The sequence below is a fragment of the Pelobates fuscus genome, chromosome 6 (genome assembly GCF_036172605.1).
Source record: "Pelobates fuscus isolate aPelFus1 chromosome 6, aPelFus1.pri, whole genome shotgun sequence".
Classification (NCBI taxonomy): Eukaryota; Metazoa; Chordata; class Amphibia; order Anura; family Pelobatidae; genus Pelobates; species Pelobates fuscus.
The window spans coordinates 265,117,765-265,140,366 of record NC_086322.1 but is presented as its reverse complement, the minus strand read 5'-3'; positions in this window follow the sequence as shown (position 1 = coordinate 265,140,366).

Here is a 22,602-nt window from a genome sequence, read left to right as displayed (position 1 = left end):
TCTTTCCCTGGTGAAGAAAACACCCTTCACAACAGTTGGCCAGATCAAGAACACTCTCCAGGAGGTAGGTGTATGTGTGTCATAGTCAACAATCAAGAGAAGACTTCACCAGAGTGAATACAGAGGGTTCACCACAAGATGTAAACCATTGGTGAGCCTCAAAAACAGGAAGGTCAGATTAGAGTTTGCCAAACAACATCTAAAAAAGCCTTCACAGTTCTGGAACAACAGACCAAGATCAACTTGTACCAGAGTGATGGGAAGAGAAGAGTATGGAGAAGGAAAGGAATTGTTCATGAACCAAAGCATACCACCTCATCAGTGAAGCATGGTGGTGGTAGTGTCATGGCGTGGGCATGTATGGCTGCCAATGTAACTGGTACTCTTGTATTTATTGATGATGTGACTGCTGACAAAAGCAGCAGGATGAATTCTTTGTTTCGGGCAATATTATTTGCTCATATTTAGCCAAATGCTTCAGAACTCATTGGACGGCGCTTCACTATGCAGATGGACAATGACCCGAAGCATACTGCAAAAGCCACCAAAGAGTTTTTTAGGGTGCTGTGTGGGGGGGGGGGGTAGGGTGCTGTGTGTGTGGGGGGGGTAGGGTGCTGTGTGTGTTTGGGGGAAAGGGTGCTGTGGGTGTGGGGGGGTAGGGGTGCTGTGGGTGTGGGGGGGTAGGGGTACTGTGTGTGGGAGGGGTAGGGGTACTGTGTGTGGGGGGGTAGGGGTGCTGTGTGTGTGTGTGGGGGGGTAGGGGTGCTGTGTGTGGGGGGGTAGGGGTGCTGAGGGTAGGGGGGTAGTGGTGCTCTGGGTAGGGGTGATGTGTGTAGGGGGCTGTGTGTCGGGGGGTAGGGGTGCTGTGGGTAAGGGTGCTGTGTGTAGGTGGGTAGGGGTGCTGTGGGTAGGGGGGTAGGGGTGCTGTGGGTAGGGGTGCTGTGGGTAGGGGGGTAGGAGTGCTGTGGGTAGGGGTGCTGTGGGTAGGGGGGTAGGAGTGCTTTGGGTAGGGGGGTAGGAGTGCTGTGGGTAGGGGTGCTGGGGGTAGGGGTGCTGTGGGTAGGGGTGCAGGAGTGCTGTGGGTAGGGGTGCTGTGGGTAGGGGTGCAGGAGTGCTGTGGGTAGGGGTGCTGTGGGTAGGGGGTAGGAGTGCTGTGGGTAGGGGGTAGGAGTGCTGTGGGTAGGGGTGCTGTGGGTAGGGGGGTAGGGGTGTTGTGGGTAGGGGGGCTGTGGGTAGGGGGGTAGGAGTGCTGTGGGTAGGGGTGCTGTGGGTAGGGGGGTAGGGGGGTAGGGGGGCTGTGGGTAGGGGTGCTGTGGCGAGGGGGGTAGGGGGGCTGTGGGTGCTGTGGGTAGGGGGAGGAGTTGAAGATGCATACATTTTTTTTTAACATATTAAATATTTATTAAATCAGTACCCCCCTTCCCTTCTTGCGATAAGTCGATGCGGGAGGGTGATCTGAGCACACTTTTTGTGTTTTTAAGGCTTGGTGTCAAGCTGGGAAGGTGATATTTGATGTTTTTTGCTGTGCTTGTGAGGAGCTCAAGGAAATGCGTTAGCTCCGCCCCCTCTTTCTTTTGTTTTTAATCTAATTAATCCTTGTTTTACTTTCCTTTTCTCATTTATGTATCTAAAAAATCTGTTGTTCGCTCTTTTTTTTTTTTTTACTGACTGTGCTACTTTCTCTTCTGTGTGTGATTTGGAAGCTCTTATAACTTGCTTAGCCTCTTTCTGCCTAATCTTATAGATCATTCTATCTTTTTAATTATTACTAAATGCTAACTTTTATTTTTTTTTCTATTTTGGCCACATCTGCGGAGCACCACAGTGGTTTCTTGAATTTTTTGCTTTTACTGACAAGCCTAATGCAATTTTCTGTTGAGTTTATCAGTGCAACTTTTATATAATCCCATTTCTCTTGGACTCAATTTAAATTGCTCAAGTCTGATAATGACTCCTTTACACATATTTTAATTTTAGAAAAGTCTGTTTTTCTAAAGTCTAAAACTTTTGTTTTTGTGTGGTGTGACTCAGTCACTGTTCTTATATTAAACCACACTGACTGGTGATCACTGGATCCTAAACTTTAACCTACAGTAATATCTGATACCAAATCTCCATTTGTTAACACTAAATCTAGTATGGCCTCTTTACGAGTTGGCTCCTTAACGACTTGTTTTAGAGACAATCCCAGTATGGAGTTTAGAATATCTGTGCTCCTGGCACAAGCAGCTATTTTTATTTTTCAATTCACATCAGGAAGATTAACCCCTTAAGGACACAACTTATGGATTAAAAGGGAATCATGATGGAATATTTCCGTCATGTTTCCTTAAGGGGTTAAAGTCACCCATGATGATAATTTCCACCTTCATTGTCATTTTAGCTATTTCCTCAACTAGTAGATTATCTAACTCTTCTATTTGTCCTGGGGGCCTATAAATCACACCTACACAAGTTACTGTGTGATTACCAAATTCTAACGTAACCCAAACGGACTCTATGTTCGCCTCACTAACTTTTATTAGGCTAGATTTTATGCTATCCTACACATACAGGGCCACCCCTCCCCTTCTGTATCATTACCTCCTATATGAACTAGTAAAATAGTTGGAGCTGGCCATCCTAGGCAAACAAAAATTTGCCGCCCCCATATGTTCTGCCCACCATGTGACATCACAATGCCACACCTATATGATCTGCCATATGGGCCAAGGCCAGTTCTGCACACAGTGTATTTTATATGAAAAGGCAGTGTGTTTACATTAAAAGGCCTGCAGGGACAGGCTATAGACACCACAACCACTACATTAAGCTGCAGTGGTTCTGGTGACTATAGTGTCCCTTTAATGTGAGGTAAATTAGAGAGTAGTGCCACTAATATTGTGCTGGATTGCGTACTTACCACCAGATGAGCACAAGAGGATGATGATGGGCTCAGGCTGCAGCCTGGCTCCACTGATCTGGTGTAGAAGAGGCTCTCTGGAGACTGTTTGTAACAGTGCTCACAAAAATCAACGAACAGGAAGCAGCTTATTTTTTGGGGGGACCCTTACACAGCTCAAGGTCTGGCCCCCCAGGACCTGACCATGAGTATGCCTACAAGGCCCGCCCATAAGTCCACCTACATGGACCCACATGAGTTCGCTCACAGGGAGTGGAGTGTATTATGTGTTATTGTGGAGGATGTAATGTGTGTGTGTTCTTATAGAATGTAGTGTATAGGGATACCAATTTGTGTAAGGGATGTAGTGTGTGTATAGGGGATGCAGTTAGTGATCTCCCCTCCTTTCCCGCAGTGCTCTCCCCTCCTCCTGTCCCTTAGTGCTCTACCCTCCCTTCCTGTCCCTTAGTGCTCTCCCTTGCCCCTCTGTTCCTTAGTGATATCCCTTCTAGTGAATTAGTGCTCTCCCCACCTGTCCTTTAGAGCTCCTCCCTTTAGAGCGACCACTGTGCAATATATCTTAAAACAATATCACCATAGTCGCTATGTCCCATGAGACCACACACCCAATGTACTTAAGAAAGGTATAATACAAAGTTCACCATGGCTGGACTGTACCGCCTACCTACCATCACCAAGTCCTCGACCCCAATCATGGGCGATGTCATTGTTCGGTGCTTGTCACCCCAAGACAAAAGCTGCATCATGGCGGCAGTGAAGGGCAAGACTTCATTGTTGTTTGAGGACTCACATCTAACATTCTACCAGGACCTTACCAAGGCCACGCTACAGTGGCGTAAATCATTGACAACCCTTACTGGCCGCCTACGCTCAGCAGGAGTAACATACCGATGGGGGACGCCGAGATCCCTTCTTGTATCCCATAACGGAACTGTTCACAAGCTCTCAGAGGAATCCGAAGCAGAGGCACTGCTCCAGGCTCTGGGTCTTGCAGACGCCACACCGGCCACATCTACTACACCTCTCACCCAAGCCTGGGACCCAGAAGCAGTAATAGCGTTTGTGCCAAGAAGTACACCAAGACTCGCACCAGCCACCTGACTGATCAGGGACAAGACACCGCTCCGCGTTTGGAAGCAACCTGCAACAGTTCATATATGTCATGTATTTGCATTTGTACTTTTCGCTTTAGTTCTCTCCGTTGCCAAACTACTAACATGTTACCCTTTGGGTTCTCATACTTTACAAGGCCAGACCCTACTGGGAGCAGTTTAAGCCCTGGCTCGCATGCACATACACATTAGGCGCACCCACCAGAGGTGTACAACCCCCCCCCCCCCCCCCCCGTTGTCCCCTTGGTTAGGGGCACTTACCTCTTTGGGGAACCAAATAGCCCTCCTGACAACACCTACTTCATCACTTTGGCTACCCAAACGACTGACTCACGCCCAACCCTCATGAGCTAAGAAGCTACCACCGACACTCTACAACCACCCTCACGTCACTTACTCGTTACTAACAAGCACCCAGAATGTTATCACCCCGCATCCACCCACTCTAGCTAGCCCATACAAACAGCCTCCAATCAACCTGCTGGTGGATTACCATCACAGAACCTAACTATGCTAGTATGCACCAACTCCAAAAACGGGGCTACATCCCTACTACATATTATAAAAAAGTGCGTAATATCATCTATGATGTAACAGTCTTTTGCAAGCTTCGCTTACTGTGTGATGAATGTTACAATATATTATTACGAATGTGCCTGTCCTTGTTGTCGTGACAAGGCGGGCTTCTGTATAATTAGCTGTGCACCAAAAATAAAGAATTATAAAAAAAAAAAGGAAAGGTATAATACAAAATGAAACAAAATGTCGGCCTCAAAAATCACAGGGATCATACGTCATAAGCCTCTCCGTAGGCTAATGTTGCAAAGCTACTGATGTAACAACCCTGCATTTCAAACCATCTACCAAATCTACAACACTACCCCTGCGTAGGTAAACTGTTCTCTATCAGATGTTATGAATTGCCCACCTTTACCTAGGTCGGAACCACTACGAAATATGTAATAAGCCTTACTTTTGTTTGTTTGATGTACTATGCCTCTGCGTAGGCAACAATGCACCCTCTTTTCAAACCTGTTACATGCCTGCTAACATTTTGCATACGAAATAAAAAAAATAAAAAATAAAAAAGACACAACACAAACACAAAGCAAACTAACCATTAATTAGAGAAAAAAATTACAATAATCAAATTCACATTTAAAGGGAAACTATAGTGCCAAGAAAACAAATTTGTTTTCCTGGCACTATAGCTTCCCCCTTTGTCAAGGCCAAGGTTAATAACCCCTTCTGTCACTTACCTGGGTCCAGCGCTGATGTCCCTCAGCTCCGCCCACGCTCTTTCCCCGCTGACGCCGTCACTTGATGGTCATGCTCGCATTAGGATTTCCCCATTGCAAAGTATTATTCAATGCTTGGGGATTCCGGTGACGTTAGAGGTCCTAATGCATAGCATTGTTTAGGCGACTAAGAGTCGTCTTCAAGCCCAGATGTCCTTCTAGTGGCTGTTTGGTAGACAGCCACTAGAGAAGGAGTTAACCCTAGCAGGTAATTATTGCAGATTATAAAAACTGCAATAATTACCACAATAGAGTTAAGGGTGATGGGTGTTTGCACCAAATCACTTCAATGAGCTGAAGTGGTCTGGGTGCCTACAGTGTCCCTTTAATGATAATGTATAGAAAAAAAATGTTCCAATAATTTCTACTTAGAAATAACGTAACATTTTGGAACATTTTTTTTCTATACATTATCATTAAGTGTGAATTTGATTATTATTGTTTCTAGCAAACTAGTGGTTAGTGTGCTTCTTTGCAGCAGATTAAATTATTTAATTATATATTTTTTTTAATCAAATTTAATCCTCATATGTTTTAATAGAATTTAATAAAATATATATTTTAAGGGGCAAAATCTCCTCCACATCTAACCTAATTTATGTTTATCCAAAAACAGCTTGTAAAACCTACAGTTCTCTTTTCTGCTGCATTTGCAAGCCCTCCCCTTCTAACCCCGCCCAGACTTTCTGTGGCTGTCCAATCACAGACTTCCAATTGCAGCTCAATGAGAAGTTTTTGCAAGACAGGTGCTCTGGGCAGTTTCTGCCTCTGGAGTTTAGCTGCACTAAGCTAACTAAACCAGTAAGTAACAGTCCAAGTTGCCTGCTTGAAAGCCAGGGGGTGTAAGCCGGTAAATTTCTAAAAGTGCCAATTTCTATTAAAATTTCTACTCATTTGTAAAATAAAAAAAGGACACACTCTTCACCCATAAAGCTTTTTAGCAAACTAAAGTGCTTTAGGGGTCTGTAGTGTCCCTTTAACAAAGAATAAGTAATAGGAAGCCTCACAGAAACTTTAAAACTTTTAAATAACCTTTCAAAAATATGAATTAATTAACCACTATTGTTTTACCAAGGAAATGTACAAAACTATTCTACACCTGCTAATCACCTGGAGATATCGGTTTTATATATACCATTGTTAACACATTTAGTCACGAAAGAATGCCACCCACTGGATCAACCTGGATTAATTTATGGAATTTATACCATTCGTCCTAGAATGACACATAAGCACTTCACGTGCCCTGTACAAGTGTTTTTATGAGCCATGGACTGGCGTTTCCAAGATTACTTGCCAAAGGCATTTTGGCAATTCCACACTCTCTTCCTCTGCATCCGGTACTAAACTTCTGAAAATGCTGAGTGGAAAACAAGAAATAGTATCAGCTAGCTTATTCTCAACACCAGGAATATGCACAGCCTTCAACCCGGGTACTGTCCCTGTATTTCGCATATTGTACCCTGTTCCCCGTTTGGTAGCGCTCATACGAAAGGAACTCCTTTGTCCCCCAAATGGGGACCACCCTGAAATCCCATTTAGAACGCTAGTTAGAACGTTCTCACCTCGCAACATAAGTGAAACCACAAACCGCAAGGCAAGCAATTAATGAGCACTCCCCTGGGTGGCCGCTTTCGTATAGACGAACGACAGCCAGGGGGAGCATTTCTACCCTGAAAGGAGACGTTTCCCTTGCGCGTTTTTTACGCCGGGAAATGGAGGTTAGACGCGGAAGGTACTGTTGTGAAGGTCTCTGAGGTTTATGTGGACACTTTTGGGGCACTGGCTAGTTTGGAGGGCTTTTCTGTGCCTGGGAGACAAAGGGACAATGACCTCCCTTTCCCGCGCTTTGGTTCCCAATTGTAGAGGAGCTTGGGATAGAACCCCTGGGTGGTTGCGAAGTGGACCCCTTTCATGGGGCTATGCATAAAAGCCCAGTGTGGCATAATAAAAGTGTTGTTGTACCTCCAGAACTGTGTGTCTGTTCTAAGGGTTCCTGAGGGTCTGGAGTAAGGAAAGAGGGGAGGTAACCGGTAGGGTTACCCGGGGTCTGCTACAGAGGCGGCTCTCTAATTAGGCGATTTAGGCGGCCGCCTAAGGCCTCGCGCTTGCTGGGGCCTCGCGGCCGCCTAAATCGCCTTAGGGCAGACTGAAATGTTGGGTCCTCGGTCTGTGACCGAGGACCCGACAGTGAGAGGGGGCCCGGCGGCTTGCCCAGTATGCCGCCGGGTGGCCCCTCCACATGGTCTGCCTACAGAGAGAGCCAGCCTCTGATCTGCAGCTCCGCTGAGTGCAGAGCTGCAGATCACTTACTGTGGTTCTCGCGAGCTTACAGAGCGTTGCCGCGGGTTACCACGGCAACGCTCTGACAGGCGCTCGCGAGAACGAGGTCTGCAGCTCTCGCGGAGCTGCAGACAGAATAGTCATCCCACCGGACCACCAGGGACTGCTGCCACCGGACCACCAGGGACTGCTGCCACCGGACCACCAGGGACTGCTGCCACTGGACCACCAGGGAATTTCAACACAAAGGTATTTCAGTGTGTGGAGGCTTGTCACAGCCTCCACACACACTGTCCTCCACACTGCCATGCCCCCCCCACACAGCCCTGTCACCCACACTTCCATGCCCCCCACACTACCCTGTCACCCACACTGCCATGTCCCCCCACTCAGCCCTGTCACCCACACTGCAATGCCCCACCACACAGCCCTGTCACCCACACTGCCATGCCCCCCACTCTACCCTGTCACCCACACTGCAATGCCCCACCACACAGCCCTGTCACCCACACTGCCATGCCCCCCACACTATCCTGTCACCCACACTGCCATGCCCCCCACACTGCCATGCCCTCCCACACTACCCTGTCACCCACACTGCCATGCCCCCCACACTACCCTGTCACCCACACTGCCATTCCCCCCACACTACCCTGTCCCCCACACTGCCATGCCCCCCCCACAGCCCTGTCACCCACACTGCCATGCCCCCCCACACTACCCTGTCACCCACACTGCCATGCCCCTCCACTCTACCCTGTCCCCCACACTGCCATGCCCCCCCCACAGCCCTGTCACCCACACTGCCATGCCCCCCCACACAGCCCTGTCACCCACACTGCCATGCCCCCCCACACTATCCTGTCACCCACACTGCCATGCCCCCCACACTGCCATGCCCCCCCACACTACCCTGTCCCCCACACTACCCTGTCCCCCACACTGCCGTGCCCCCCACACTGCCGTGCCCCCCACACTGCCCTGCCCCCCACATCCTCTTCCCCAACACTACCCTGCCATCCACACACTGCCCTGCCCCCTTCCACACTGCCCCAGCACTGCCCTCACACCCACACTACCCTGCACCAACACTGCCCTGCCACCTACACTGACCTACCACCCACACTGACCTGCCTCCCATATACCCTCCCACCCACACTGCCCTTCCCCCCCACATACCCTGCCTCACATATACCCTGAACCACATATACCCTGCCACCCACATGCCCTGCCCCAACATACACTGCCCTGCCACCCACAAACCCTGCCCCCCACACTGCCCTGTCAGTCCCATACCATGCCCCTCACACTGTCCTGCCCACCACATACACTGCACCCACGTTGCCCTTCCACCCACATGCCCTGCCCACCACATACACTGCTCCCACGTTGCCCTGCCAGCCACATACCCTGCCCCCCACACTGACCACCAGACATTGTACCCCACATACCCTGACCCCCACACTGACCACCACATACACTGCCCCCCACATTGACCGCCACAGACATTGTACCCCACATACCCTGACCACCACATACACTGCCCCACACTATCACACTGACCAACACAGACACTGTCCCCCATATTGACCACCACATACCCTGACCCACACAATGACCCCCACATAACCTGCCCTCCACACTGACCACCACATAACCTGCCTCCCACATACCCTGCCACCCACAATGACCACCACAAACTCTGCCCCCCTACAGTGTCTCTCACACACTCTGCCCCCACAGTTTCTCACACACACTGCCCCCACACTGTCACACACACTGCCCCCACACTGTGTCCAACCCTTCTCTCCCACACACTGCCCCCTACACTGTCACACACCCTGCCCCCCTACACTGTCATACACACCCTGCCCTCTCTACACTGTGTCCCACACACCTTGCCCTCCCACACTGTAACACACCCTGTCCCCCCACACTGTCACACACTGCCCCCCACGCTGTCACCATCCTCCACACTGCCACCCCACACTGTCATCTTCCTCCACTCACACTCTGCCCCCTAAACTGTCACATTCCTCCACACTGCTCCCTCATCCTGTTACCCTTTCACGCACTTGCACCCCATATTGTCAGCCCCCAACACTGTCACCAATACATACAGTCACCCCTCCCACACACTGCTACTGCACACACTTTCCAATACTGCCTCCCACACTCTCACCTACCCGCCATCAGAATTCCACACACATACAGCCAACCCCCCACATGCTGTCATGCCCCCTTCACCCAGCCTCCCTCACATTAACCTCTCCTTATCTTGTCGCTCTCACCCCCTCCATCCATACCACAATTACCAGCCCTCGCTCTTCCACACTCACCCTATCACATTAATCCCCCTAGTCCTATCACACTCATCTTCTCTCATACTGTCACACTCACCCCAAACCCTGTCACACTCATCATTTTTCACATTAACCCTTTTACTCATGCCCAACCATGCCACACTCACCCTGTCACATAATCCTGTCTGACTCACTTTCCCTCGCCTGGTCACACTCCCTCCTCCAGCCGTGCAACACATAACCCATAACCCTGTCAAACTCATCCCCCTTCACCCTATCACATTAACTTCTCCTATCCTGTCACTCATCCTGCCTAGACATGCCACACTCACCCTGTCACATAACCCTCCCTCATCCTTTCACTCTCACCACCCCTCGCCCTGTCACACTTTCTCCTTCAACCGTGCCACACTCACCCCAACAATGAATGCAGAGACTAGCTCTCTGTATCCAGCGCTGCAAGCCTGTCATACAATATAACTACAGCTCATTATACACACGATGCAACCGCCATATGTTTTTTACCATGAGTGTTAGTGGGGGCCTCTTGTTTGAGTTTCGCCTAAGGCCTCATAAAGTCTAGAGCCGCCACTGGTCTGCTACAATAACAATACTAGATTTCACAACAAATTAGTAACAAAGAAACCTTCTTGATGCATTGAATTAATGACATGTACCAATGACTTATTGTCACCGTGGAACAAAATACTTTTATCCTGGAGTGCCTTGCCCCAGACTAAAGTTGCCGATACAATGGGTAACAGTTCTAGCAGGTTTAAAATCTTGGTTAACCCTTGTTCCACCCAATCATCTGGCCACTGCACAAAGGACCATTTTCTTGTTAAAAAAATATACCAAAACAACTGACCATGCAGCATCCACAATTCATTGTAATGCTTCATGTAATGAACTATGCCTAAAAGGACTATAATCACTATTGTTCCTTCTCCTGTGTACACTCCCTCACAAGCCTCCGTACCAGCAGCTACTTTGTCCCTGCCAGTTACACCCTTTTGGGCCAGCTGTAGTGACTTACTTTCACCAGCTGTAGCTACTGACTATTCTTCCGGAACTCCAGCTCAGCTGTCCTCAGTGCCTCACCATGGTCATTTTAACACCTTGTTCATAGGCATGCGCACCGGGTGTTCCTGGGCACACCCTATTCACGCCTCTATGCTGCATTGCTGGCAATTAAGGCGGCCACAATCACCTTAGGGCAGACTAACATGTCGCCCGCCTAAATCACCTTAGGGCAGACTAACATGTCTGTCTATGACCGAGGACCCAACACAAGAGGGGGCCCGGCGGCTTGCCCACAATGCTGCCTGGTGTGATGCCCCTCCTGTCAGTGAGCCCTGACGGAGATCCAGTCCTCAGTCTGCAGCTCCGCCGCGAGTGAGCTGCAGACTGAGGTGTCTCCCGATCTCCAGCCTGCGGGTTACCACGGCAAAGCATGTATATACATACATATGTACAAAAAATAAAAAATTTTTACCATCCTGATGAAAGCCCAAAATATGGGGCTCAAACGTTGATTTGATTTATTTTGAACATTAAAAGTTAAGGTTTAGTGATATTTGCAAGTCCCTGAGTGCGGTCATTTTCTGTTTTTCTACATATATATGTATATATATTTATGAAATTATTTATGTATTAATGTATATGGATATATATATTTCGTATAATTTTTATTTATTTGTATATACATATATATATATATATATATATATATATATATATATATATATAATTTCATTCCAAGTGTATTTTGATATAAATATATGGATATATATTAATATCAAAATACTGTTAGAATAAATTTACATATATAGTTTTTTTAAGTTTTTAAAATTATTTTATTTTTTATTATTTATTTTTTTATAATAATTATATATATATATATATATATATATATATATATCAAGCGATAAAGTGGAGCACTCAAAAAGGACTTTTCAATCGTGAATTTATTAGTACGAAAACGCTTACATTAAATCATCTGTTTCGACGTTTCGACCCCTCAGGGTCTTTATCAAGAACAATTTACAAGTGACAAGAACAAAGTTTATATACAAGTGAAGATAATTAACTCACCAATCTCTAGTGTGTGCGGCCGCCCGTTCAAACCCGGAAGTGTCACGGAGACCCACGTGGTTTCCCTAGCGTGCGTCAGTGCGTGCAGCGTGGTTGCTATGCGATGGTCTATACACAATGCGATCATGTGACCTTTGTGACCACACAGTTCAAAATATCAATCTGAAACGTGTATGAGATATGTGGTCCCTGGGAAGGAGATCTACATAGTGATGTAGTGCTGAAATATGTACCAAGATATAGAGGTGCACAAAAGTATGCCAGAGGGGGAAACCTCAGGGTTAATAAAGTGAATGAATCATGAGATGTATGTTATTTTATGCATTCACTTGGTTAGTTGGTATTTTTCACCACACGTTTTACGGTGTTATTTGACACATACAGCACTTGTTGCACCCATACCCATTCGGGTCTTATGTCTCATAATGATTCATTCACTTTATTAACCCTGAGGTTTCCCCCTCTGGCATACTTTTGTGCACCTCTATATTTTGGTACATATTTCAGCACTACATCACTATGTAGATCTCCTTCCCAGGGACCACATATCTCATACACGTTTCAGATTGATATTTTGAACTGTGTGGTCACAAAGGTCACATGATCGCATTGTGTATAGACCATCGCATAGCAACCACGCTGCACGCACTGACGCACGCTAGGGAAACCACGTGGGTCTCCGTGACACTTCCGGGTTTGAACGGGCGGCCGCACACACTAGAGATTGGTGAGTTAATTATCTTCACTTGTATATAAACTTTGTTCTTGTCACTTGTAAATTGTTCTTGATAAAGACCCTGAGGGGTCGAAACGTCGAAACAGATGATTTAATGTAAGCGTTTTCGTACTAATAAATTCACGATTGAAAAGTCCTTTTTGAGTGCTCCACTTTATCGCTTGATATATATCCGGACGCTGGATGCACCAAAGGCAAGATACACTGGATTAACTTGCAGGGGTGAGTGCCTAAATTATCATTTTTTCTATATATATATATATATACATACACACACAATATCGACACATCTTTGACTCTTTAAAAGTCCTTTGAGTGCACTGTTCTTGAAATATATGAATTGGCTGGAGGTAGCACTAAGGCACATACAAGACCGGGAACAGTGAGTGCAGGGCACAAGGAATTCTATATATATATATATATACACGTGTGTAATTTTACTCTAAGTGTATTTTTATATTAACATATGTATATATTAATAAAAAATACACTTTGTATGACATTATTTATATATATATATATATATATATATATATAGAGAGAGAGAGAGAGAGAGAGAGATCAGGATCAAAAGGATAGCACTCTCAGGACTCTGAAGTAAAATTTAACTTTTAATTATTTCAAAGTAAAAAAATCGACGTTTCAGTCTGTTATTCACAGACTTTCATCAGGATTAATACACACAAAGCCAAGTACACACATATACACAAATATAAGAACAAGCAATTAACTTACCCACCACCGGAATGAACTCCTACTACCTGTCAGCCCGGCCCAAAAAATTATATTTTTTATTTATTAACATTTTTTATTTTATTTTACAGAAGCAGGGAGACTGCCTGTCAGTTCAGGCAGTCCCCCTGCAGGCAGCATCATGGACACCTATTGCGGCGATGTTACCGCTCTTTCAGAGCGATCACATGGCCCACATGAGCCTAATTTGCAGAGGGGGGGGGGCTGTCTGGGCTGTCAGGCAGTCCCCCCAGACCGAGAGCAACACCGATTGCCGGCTGGGGAACGGCGGTGATTGGGGACGCACTAGGTACGTCCGCAGTCCTTAAGGACCGTTTTTCGTATGTGGTCTTTAAGTGGTTAAAGGGACACTGTAGGCACCCAGATCACTACAGCTCATTGAAGTGGTTTGGGTGTAATGTCCAATGTCACTTAACCCTACAGAGGTAATTATTGCAGTTCCTGAGAAACTGAAATAATTTCCTTGTAGGGTTAACAACTCCTCTAGTTGCGGTCTATAAGAGGGACTTCTAGTGGCTGTCTGCTAGAGGGACTTCTAGGTGCTTAGATGAATTTTGGTAGTCTAAACAATGCTGGATGTCCTCACACTATGCATGACTGGATTCCACATAGGAAAGCAGTAAATAATGGAGAAATCTGAATACGAGCATTAGGTATCCCCCGCTGGCTGACATCGGCGAAGGAGGAGCATGGGCGGAGTCTGACCCAGCACCGAGGGACATCGGCGCTGGGTTCAGGTAAGTAACTGAAGGGGTTTTAACATGGGATGGGGGCACTGTAGGAAACAGGTTTGTTTTCCTGGCACTAGAGAATCCCTTTAAGTTTTGTGAAAAAAAAAAAACCATTTAATTTTTTTTTTTTTGCCAAAGCCATCAGTCTACAAAAAAGTCTTCCTATAGGCATAATGAGACCCGCAAATGCTAATAAGCCTAATAATGATTTGACACTGTTTTACTGTTGCTTTATTTTTTTCGTGCAAAAGAAGGTACAAGCATATCTGCAGTGCCACAACAGCATTTACAGACTTTTCAAAACTGACAAACTGTGACACAGGATTAAAGCTGCACATTTTATTTTGGTTAAGGTATTGCTGAGAAAGTCGCAAGTTTAGTAAATACGAGTATCTATAGCAAGAGATGCATGCACACACATTAGGGTAACGTGACTTGGCATATATAGTAGCTTCACAAATTATATTAAGTAGAAGACCGGAGTCTAACATGCTCGGTTCATTAGCCCAATACCCAACAGTAACTTATACATTTTCTGTCGCTTAGTAGACCTAGGCAAGCTAATCTCAGGCTTGTGTATCACTGTAGGCTGGAGCCGCAGTGAGGCAATTATTTGAAAACAGTGCTAAAGCAGTGACTTTACGCCTGGAGAAGTGGCTAAGACAATCTATTCCCCAGACCTTGGTATTTCTTGTCTTATTACACATGCTGGCTAACCTGACTGTTATAACTGAGTCAACTGTACATTAAGAGAATGATGAGAGCCCAGGGGGCTCGAGATAATGTCTCTCTTATCTGGTGCCTGCTGGTGTGAAACTGTCGGCACCTGCTGGTGTGAAACTGTCGGCACCTGCTGGTGGTCTGCGGGAGACTGACGCTCAGGCGATAAAATAGACTATTAATATGGGTTAAGGAAGTCATCTGCGGGCGGAGTGGTCTGAGCCTGCTTCCGTGTACTGGAGAGCTTGGCTAGTCTTTGCGGTAGGTCTCGATGGTCATCCTACGCCCACTCTGTATGCTTGGAACTGGAACTCGGCGTGAGGGCCCCTCCAGAGCCGCTTGAAGGTAGATAGCTTGTTGCATGGCACCGGTAGTGGTGTTTGTTGCGCCGCCTTGTGCTGTGCGTCTCCCCTCTTCTTCACCCTTCTGCCACTGATGGTCAGCGTCTGTTTGGGGCCCCATGGTGTTTGCTCACTGCTGGTTCCCTCGTGTGTCTTGCCAGCAGAGATCAGCGGCCTGTTTTGGGCTCTGTGAGTCAGCGCTTGCACTCGCGGCCTCCGCCATCTTGGATTCAGGCTTCGGGCCTTCACAGCAGCCTGGTAAGATATGGCTTCCGGGTTTGGCCGCAAGTTGGGGACCGGGATCACCCCCCCAGCCGTTGGGCAGGATAGTGGAGCGGCGGCCGTCCACTCCACTCACCGCCAGGAAAGGTTCCGCCTGGTATAGTAGAGATCTCCCCTCCGGGGGACTAGAACTCCGGGAGCAAGCCTCTCCCCGGTTCCGGTGGCCCTTACCCATCTACGGTCGCAGTGGTGAGTAATGTGGGTAGTCAAAATCGTGATTTCCAGGCTTAATGGGTCGTTATTTGCAGGAGCTGTTCTTTCCTGCGACCGCTCTGCTCGGCGGCCCGGCCCCGCCCCTACTGTTGCTTTTTTGCTTGCTTAAAATAATTCCATTTTTTTTCTCTGAGATTGCTAATATGTTCTGCTAGCAGCCTACAAAAACAACATTGTCTTTATTATTCCTAAAAATACATGTCACTGGAACCGGTCTGCTCAGCTGCTAAAAGAATACCAAACCAATCTGCTAAACTACAGAAAACTTCTACAATCTAACACATTCTGAACTTGAACCAGTAAACAAAGTCATTAAGATAATGTATAATAAATTATAAACCGGTCTCAGGAAAGAAGAAAAGGCTTCAAACTAAAAACAGGATATGGACCTTCCCACTGGTAGACCTTTATCGAAATAACAGTTATCAATCAATTAAAAACCCAGCGAATTGAAACCTTCTGGGATGCACTGGCAATAGTCTAAAGCAAGGCTTGACAAATTTGCTTTGAATCTAGGAGCCAGCAAAAAAAGTTAGGAGCCAGGATTTCAATGTCAAAAATACAATTCTTAAAGGGACACTATAGTCACCAGAACCACTACAGCTTAATGTAGTTGTTCTCGTGTCTATAACCTGTCACTTCACATTTTTTAAGAGAAAAGGCAGTATTTACATTGTTGCCTAGTAACACTTCTAGGGAAAGTCACAGACTCCTCTAGAGTGCATCCTGGGTCAGTGCTGCACAGTACGCAGCACCTAGGTTTAGCATCTCCAAACTCTGCATAGAGGTGCTGAATGTTCCCCACAGAGATGCATTCATTCAATTGATCTCTATGAGGAGATGCTGATTGGCGGAGCATGGCGTTTTGCCACACATGTGCCATAGCCTCCTAAAGCTTTCCTATGGGAAAGCATTGGATTGGCTGAGATAATCAAGATTGATGATCGCAGTCATGGAGGCAGGGCCAGCTGCGGCGAGACCAGCACAGCGTGGGGTAAAAAATGTGAGTAAAAACCCCTTACCCATGTGATTGGAGGGGGAGCGGTCACCTAAACACACACTCACTCACTGACACAAACACATATAAGAAAAAGTGGTAAAAAAGTTATGATAACCATTTCAAAGTCCAGTACATGCAAATAGGCAGTGTGTGTGGGGGGGGGGGGGGGGGGGAAGGTTTGCCACTCCATCGGAACAACTGAATCAGTATACAATTCTTTCTTCAAGCCGCAGTATTGGAAGCTGAAACGGAGGGACGCTGTAACTTTACACCGCTGTAAGATTCTGCTGACGACAGTAAATAACGGTAAGTGAAGGCCTTTTCCTCAGCTCATTAACGCGTTTCGCACGTACTTGGTGGGCTTTGTCAAGATAGTGAGGTGTCCTTCTGTTGTAGTATATATACCTTGTGCAATTGTAATGCCAGTCTATTTCTCTGAAAGGTACATGTGCCCTTCTGTGTAAGCTCATTGAGCAGGGCCCTCAACCCCCTCTGTTCCTGTAAGTCCAGTGGTCTGATCTCAATTATGTGTCTGTTAGTCCACCCATTGTACAGCGCTACGGAATTTGTTGGCGCTATATAAATAATAAAATAATAATAAAAATAATAAAATAATAATAAATAATGTAACAACCAGCTTGAATAAATAAAACTGAAAAATTCATATAAAAATCTCTGTACATATAGGTTGCTATAAGAACAAAACATTTTAGAAATGCATCAACCGATGCAAAATTCTCAAATGCATTGATCTCACCATTGTTATAACCTGTTTTATTCATATTTTGTTTTTAAATATGTTGTATAAAATTGTATTTGAAATTTGATTATCTGTACCCAGATTTTTATAAGAAATGTTTCAATTTTATTTATTCAAGCTGGTCATTACATGAAAAGTCCTGCCACAGAAGGGCACATGTACCTTTAAGCAGAATCTTACAGTGATGTAAAGTTACAGAATCCTTCCGTTTCAGCTTCCAATACTGTGGCTTGAAGAAAGGTAGACATGTACAATTAGTTTCGGGCCGAATATGAATTTGGACGAATTTCCGGCAATTCGTACATTCGGGTACTTCCGAATGTCCGAATTGCCAAATTACAGAGGTCCCGAAGTTCCGAAATTACCGAATTTCCGAAGTTCCGAAGCACAGTATTGCCTAAGTACTAATATACTTACCCAGTGGAAAAAGAAGAATGTTACACAATACAATTTTAAATAAAAAAGTATACAAACGTTAGGGAAACTAATTTTCTCAAATAAACCTTGACACAAACTAGTATAGCTAGGTACGAAAACAACACCACATACACTCAAATTCATGGTACCAGGGCATAAGACTGAAGTCTGAAATTGATAGTCATCAAGTACAAAGACATATCTAGTAGTTGTTGAATGTACGAAAATGTTGTATAACCTACACAGATGTAATGTGATGATATGCTGCTTATCTCTTATGTTCTGTAAATGTATTTTCGTTACCCTTGTTCTTATAATGTGATAACTTTATACCACATAAAATGAATAAAAAAATAAATTAAAAGTATATAAACGGATTCAGCTGTAAGCATTTGCAACACTTACAACAATCAAGTAACATACATTCATTTAAAATGTTACTTGGCCAGTCAATGTAATGACAGGAATGAGTAAGTAGATAACTCCCTAATTCCCACGGTATTAGGGAGCTATCTACTAAAAGGCTGAAAGACCTGAATTAGTAAAGATTACTTAGTATTAGTAAATTATGCCCCTACTCACTATAACGCGAGTAGGGGCATGTCTATTAAACAGTGAGCAGCCTGCGGCGGGTGGGGTCCCTAAATCAGAATAGGGGGGGGACCAAAATGTCCTCCCCCCTGGCCCCCACCCCTGAGCGGTGGGTGGGGGCCCTAAATACTAATTAGGGGGGTACCTATTTCCCCCCCCCCTGAGCGGTGGGTGGGGGCCCTAAATTAGAATGAGGGGGGGGACCTAATGTCCTCCCACCTGGCCCCCACCCCTGAGCAGTGGTGGGGGCCCTAAATTAGAATGGGGGGGACCTAATGTCCTCCCCCCTGGCCCCCACCCCTGAGCGGTGGGTGGGGGCCCTAAATACTAATTAGGGGGGTACCTATTTCCCCCCCCCCTGAGCGGTGGGTGGGGGCCCTAAATTAGAATGAGGGGGGGACCTAATGTCCTCCCACCTGGCCCCCACCCCTGAGCAGTGGTGGGGGCCCTAAATTAGAATGGGGGGACCTAATGTCCTCCCCCCTGGCCCCCACCCCTGAGCGGTGGGTGGGGGCCCTAAATACTAATTAGGGGGGGAAACTATTTTCCTCCCCCCGGGCCCCCACCCCTGAGTGGTGGGTGGGGGCCCTAAATTAGAATGAGGGAGGGGGGACCTAATGTCCTCCCCCCTGGCCCCCACCCCTGAGCAGTGGGTGGGGGCCCTAAATACTAATTAGGGGGGTACCTATTTCCCCCCCCACCTGAGCGGTGGGTGGGGGCCCTAAATTAGAATGAGGGGGGGGGACCTAATGTCCTCCCACCTGGCCCCCACCCCTGAGGAGTGGTGGGGGCCCTAAATTAGAATGGGGGGGACCTAATGTCCTCCCCCCTGAGCGGTGGGTGGGGGCCCTAAATACTAATTGGGGGGGAAACCAATTTCCTCCCCCCTGGCCCCCACCCCTGAGCGGTGGGTGGGGGCCCTAAATACTAATTAGGGGGGGAAACTAATTTCCTCCCCCCGGGCCCCCACCCCTGAGTGGTGGGTGGGGGCCCTAAATTAGAATGAGGGAGGGGGGACCTAATGTCCTCCCCCCTGGCCCCCACCCCTGAGCAGTGGGTGGGGGCCCTAAATACTAATTAGGGGGGTACCTATTTCCCCCCTCACCTGAGCGGTGGGTGGGGGCCCTAAATTAGAATGAGGGGGGGGGACCTAATGTCCTCCCACCTGGCCCCCACCCCTGAGGAGTGGTGGGGGCCCTAAATTAGAATGGGGGGGACCTAATGTCCTCCCCCCTGAGCGGTGGGTGGGGGCCCTAAATACTAATTGGGGGGGAAACCAATTTCCTCCCCCCTGGCCCCCACCCCTGAGCGGTGGGTGGGGGCCCTAAATACTAATTAGGGGGGGAAACTAATTTCCTCCCCCCGGGCCCCCACCCCTGAGTGGTGGGTGGGGGCCCTAAATTAGAATGAGGGGGGGGACCTAATGTCCTCCCACCTGGCCCCCACCCCTGAGGAGTGGTGGGGGCCCTAAATTAGAATGGGGGGGACCTAATGTCCTCCCCCCTGAGCGGTGGGTGGGGGCCCTAAATACTAATTGGGGGGGAAACCAATTTCCTCCCCCCTGGCCCCCACCCCTGAGCGGTGGGTGGGGGCCCTAAATTAGAATGAGGGGGAGGACCTAATGTCCTCCCCCCTGGCCCCAACCCCCTAGTCACCCCCTCACCAAAAGTAATTAACCCCTACCTACCCCCCTCACCCTAAAAATAATGAGGGGGGACCATTTAACTAAGTACCCGAAGAAATTTTTTTTTTTACCATTTGATGTTTTCTTTCTGTGTAAAATGCCCCCCCCCCTCTAATTAGTATTTTAGGGCACCCACCCACCGCTCAGGGGTGGGGGCCACGGGGGAGGACATTAGGTCCCCCCCCTCATTCTAATTTAGGGCCCCCACCCGCCATTCATGGGTGGGGGCCAGGGGGGGGGCAATAGGCCCCCTCACTGTTTAATAGACATGCCCCTACTCAAGGTATAGCGAGTAGGGGCATAATTTACTAATACTAAGTAATCTTTACTTAGTATTAGTAAATTTGGCTGAAAGACCAATTCAGGCCTTTTGGTAGATAGCTCCCTAATACCATGGGAATTAGGGAGTTATCTACCAAGCGGCTGCAAGAGAAGTTCCGAAATTCCGAAGATGCCGAAGTTACCGAAATTCCGAAGTGAAAATTTTCCCCATGCACATGCCTAAAGAAAGGATTGTATACCGATTCAGCTGTTCCGACAGAGTGATAAACTTTTTTCCCCCACACACTGCATGTCTGCATGTACTGGACTTTGAAGTGGTTATCATAACTTTTTTTACCACTTTTTCTTATATATAGTTTTTTACAAGGGTTTTAACTAAACTACTGTTTGATTATATCCCGTTTTCAGTGTCCTTTAAGGGACCACGAAACACTGGACTGTGGATACATATTTTTACAGTATTTTGGCAACAATACCAAAGATAATGTTATATACCTTGATATTCTATATCCACCACTGTGAGGGTGGAAAATAGACTTGGTACTTAAATAGACATGTACGCAGATGACACGGTAATCTATGCGAGCAATTCCGATCTATCGCAGCTTGAGGCTGTGCTCCAAGACCAGTTTACAGAGGTAGAAAAGTGGATCGCAAAAAACAAACTCTGCCTGAACACTGACAAAACTGTCACAATGATCTTTGGAACAGTACCTAAATGACACGATTCCCACCTATCCATCAAAACAAATTCAAATGGCACACTGACCGCAGTCCACTCTTTCAAATACTTGGGTATGATGTTAGACCCCAAACTATCTTTTGCCCTGCACATAGAAAAACTTGCATCTAAACTTTATCCAAAACTAGGTGCCCTGTACAGAAACAAATCCTGCCTAAGCCCTACAGTAAAAGAAAAGATTGTACAGCAAATGCTGATGCCAATCATTGATTATGGGGATGTAGTATATGCATCTGCATCGCAATTCCACATTAATAAACTCAACACATTGTATAACTCGTTCTGCCGATTTGTGCTACAATGTAATTACAGGACCCACCATTGTGACATGCTAAAAGAACTAAACTGGCTGTCGCTGGAATCCAGACGCACCCTTCATCTTTCCAGCCTTGTGTTTAAGAGCTTTTCTGGGAAACTCCCACCCTACCTGAACACAATGCTTTCCCCGGCTGTTCCCACTTCCTATAACCTCCGATCCAGTACCAACACTTTACTAAGTCTACCTCAATACAAAAAGAAAGCAGCCCGATCCTCCTTCTCCTACAGAGCACCACAATTGTGGAACGACCTCCCGCACAATTTAAGTCTTCCCCAAGCCTAAAGTCCTTTAAGAGATCCCTCTCTACATACCTCAAAACAGAATGCACCTGTCATAGTTGATTATATATTTCCTACCTGTTCTGTGTTAAATTTTGTATTTATTGTGTATTAATATTGTTTTTGTATTTTATTGTACCCTAACTGTAACAATGCAATGATTTGTGGACCCAGGACACACTTGAAAACGAGAGAAATCTCAATGTATCTTTCCTGGTAAAATATTTTATAAATAATAATATAACTAATAAATACAAGCACTTTTTATGTTGTTCCACTTTTTGACAACATTTAGGGGTAGACTTTCCAGCACCACGCGTGTCCGGCTCTGGCTGGCTCTATCCTGACCCACCTCCTTGCTGGCATCATCAGAATTTAGGATTTCAGACAAACGAATGTTCCATAGAGAAAGCATTCGATTGGCTGAAATAGGCAACGAGGCAGAACGGGGGCAGGGCCAAGTGCCATCTTGGTCAATCAGCTACTCCTCATAGAGATGCATTGAATCAATGCATCTCTGTGAGGAAAACTCAACGTCTCAAGTTCCACTATGTACACTGTGCAGCACTGCCCCAGAAAGTACTTCCAGTGGCCATTTGGATGTGTCCCTATGGGGCAATGTAAACACTTTACATGAAAATACCTGCAGGGAATGATTATACTCACCAGAACTACATTAAACTGAGAGGTTTTGCCTTGATGTGGCAGGTGAGCTTACACTTTAATGGGCATTGAAGTAATACTAAAACAAAACTCATGTG